The sequence below is a fragment of the Astatotilapia calliptera genome, unplaced genomic scaffold (assembly GCF_900246225.1).
Source record: "Astatotilapia calliptera unplaced genomic scaffold, fAstCal1.2 U_scaffold_1, whole genome shotgun sequence".
Lineage (NCBI taxonomy): Eukaryota > Metazoa > Chordata > Actinopteri > Cichliformes > Cichlidae > Astatotilapia > Astatotilapia calliptera.
This window is the reverse complement of record NW_020535618.1, coordinates 709,758-713,327: the sequence shown is the minus strand read 5'-3', so window position 1 is coordinate 713,327 and position 3,570 is coordinate 709,758.

Sequence of the window (3,570 nt, the reverse complement as noted above, 5' to 3'; positions counted from 1 at the left end):
GTGCATGAACACACACAAACATACACATTTCAGAGCACCTGCATGTGTGCGTCTATGTGTGTGTGTCTAGTGTGCCGCTGTCATAGAGATTAAATCTGCACTAGTGTTATTGCAATAAAAACACCATGAAAACAATCACTGAACAAATCTGCTTTTCATCATATTAACATAAAAACCATTAACATCAAAATATTATATTTTATTTATTTAGTCCAAATAAGCACTTCAAAATAATAATAATAATAAACACCAGTCTCCACAGGGACATCTAGTGGACTCTTGTTGTCATCACGTTTGATAATGCATTTTGTGAAAGACTGTGGCTGTGTCCCAATTCAGGGTCTGCACGCTTGAAGTACGCATTTTAAGTGCGGTTACGTCACCGCCACGCGACGACAGCTGTCCCAATTTGAAGTGTACTTCAAATGCGTACTCCAAAGGCGCCGTCGATTTCCCCAAATATCAAGCGTGGTCCGGTGCACGCTTCGTGGTCCCATATATCCCACAATTCATAGCGCGGCGGTGGGTGTGGATAATTTTGCCGCAAAATACGGCAGAAGGGAGCGGCCGAAGAGGGGTTTTTTTTCCAAACTTTATTGAACTTATAAAGCGAACAGTCAGTCATTCCAGTTCAGTTTGTACAGTAGACATACAAGGCAAATAAGAGTAACAATATACAGTACAATGAAATAAGAAGGATAAATAAATAAAGGATAAAAAAACAAAAAAAAGGAGGGGAATGTGACAGACTTCATAACAACTTTGTACTTGAAAGTTGTGACAGCTCATTCGTTAAACATTTCTGAATGAACTTCAATCAATGATAAACTTTTTTTATTGGAAGTTAATTTAAGAGAGTTTAAGTAATATTCAATTTCAATCAAAAATAAATTAAATGACATAATTACCCAGCTACATTTCTGAAAGAATGCAAAAGCATTGACATATATTTTTCCTTCCTACAATAGCAGACCCTGAATTGCGACACAGCCTGTGGGTGCAGCTGGGTGACGCGTGATCCAAGGCTGGACTGGGACAAAAAATCGGCTCGGGCATTTTGACTAGAGACCGGCCCACCAGGATAAAGATTGAAAATGTGACGTCATTCAGGGGTAAAACTGCAAAGGATTCTGGGAACTTGTGGCAAGAGGTACTAGCGCACGCAGGCTTTCAATTGAACTCAGTTACACAGCGATAAAAAGAAACCCAAAAAATGCCAAGAAGCTGTTGTATTATTAACTGCAATAAAGAGATTACGTCGTTGAAGAGGAATTTTTTAAGCCATGTTTCCGAAGTAAGAGCCGACGGATGGTCTGGATATACCAAATATAACGTCTCAGAACACTCCAGCTCACAGGTTAGTCTGCTCCAAGCATTCCCACAAAGGTCAGAGTTTTGTAGTAGTTAATATGTCATTTTTCTTATAGGTTATAGGTTACAAGCAAGTCTGGCGCTGAACAGAAATTGTTGCGCTATGCTCCTTTATTTATTGTGCATAAATAGTGAATTGTCCTGACACAATATTGCGTTTCGCTTCTGTTATTATGGTACATTGACAAAAACATATACTTTTATTCACAGGGTAAAACAGTTGTTTTGTATCACTAATTGTCCAGTACGATTACAACATACAATATTATTGTCACTGCTACATTTCTGTGATGCTACCAGAAATTATTTCCACTACTAATTAATTACCGTTGAGCTCAAAGGTTATATTAATAAACGGTTAACGAATGTGTATTTATGACAACGATTTGTGAGACTGGAAAACTTACCTTTGTTCGTACGATGGTCTTTCGTTCTACACGGTGCATTTCAAGGTCCTGCACCCATCCGTCGGTAAACTGTTCCTGGGCTTGTTGCAGTGACCTGAAGTTACTAAACTTCATGAGTGTATGCACTCACTCCAAGAACCGTATAATTATAAATCTGAGCGTGGTGAAAGTTGGGCAGCACGCTGACGTCTTTTGTCCACTCTGTGTGCTCGTAAGGCTCTGACCCTTTCACTCCTTTGATTTTTTCCTCGTATCTTTCCTTTGTCTTTTCGTCAAGTCTGTCTTTTTACGGACCGGCATTGTTCTCCTTTTGTTTTGTACATTCCTTTTTTGTGCGGCAAAGAAAAAACAAGAAGGTATTGTAACAGGAGAATGAACGTTTTGCGGTGATGCAAACGCTTGCATTTGATGCAGTACTTGGATTGTTTTACCACGAGTTCCCGGCATGCAATGCGCGAAAGTCACGTGATTGCTAAACAAGGGGGAGGGTGCATCCAGCCTCCTCGGCTGTAATTGGTCCAGCCCAGAGTCGATCATGACCAATTGGCCAATCCAACACCTTTCATTATTTAAACCCTTCCTAAAAAAAAAATAAATAAATAAATCCATCGGCTATAAAAACAAAAAATCGCCAGCGGCCCACCGGGCAAATGCCCGGTATGCCCGATGGCCAGTCCAGCTATGGCGTGATCACGTGACCTGGGCGTTTTGTAGTGATGGGCAGATGAAGCTTCATGAAGCACTGAAGCTTTTCATCCAATTGGTTCACCCCAGTGCAAAGCTTCTTGAAGCTTCATTTGCTCTAGTAGGACACCTACTGGACGTAAAAATATTAGTTGGCATGAATTTGAAGAGTGTGGCCTTTTGCATACAGCCTGTAAATGTCAACAACAAAAGGAGTGTGTAAAACATGTATATTGTAGTGATGGCAGTATACTGTGTATATTTATAGTGGCAGTATGGGAAATGAGTATTTGGAAATGCTTAAAATGGAAATGATCATTTACATTTACTGTGAGGTGAGGTGTGGTTGGGGTGTGGACAGTGGTTGTGCTTTTGTAACGTTGAGGTATGGACAGCTACACACTGAGGCGTCAGTCCTGCCCATATTTTATTCTGTAAAAACTAAATTTTCACTGCTTTTATGGCCTTTTTAGTGGGGAGAACATAGCTAGGATTTAATGATTTAACAAATCTTTTGAATCCTTTGTCCTCCACAATGCTAAATGGCTGGGAGTCCTCAATCACCATGCTGACCAGGTCTTCATCTATTTGAGATTGTTCTCCTGAGGAAAGACAATAAAGACGAAGCACAAATATAAATATCACACACGTAACTTATTAAAGCTGTATAATATTGTTATATCATTTAGTAACATTACAGCATGCTATATTATCATGACATTTGATGGCTCACCTGGTCTTGCTCCACAATCGCTGTTCCCCTTATTCTCATGCAAAGCTCTGTAGTGCCTAAGCATGGATGAGGTGTTGTTGTTATATCCCAGCTCCCTGGCACAGAGCAAACACTTCACCTTGTACAAAAGTACAGACAGCTTAACATAAATTGTATTGCACCATCAGTATTATGAAAATACATCTTCTGTAGAAATGTACATACCTTGTTGGGAGGAATAAGATCAAAATGTTCCCATTAGCTGGCTCCATTCTCTCCTGACTTTCTCTCCTCACTCTCATAAACCTCCAAACTGTCTCCAAACTCTCACTAACCGCAACTCTCCATCAAACACCCACATTTTGAATGAAGTCTGAGGGGTTTATATCGCTGTCA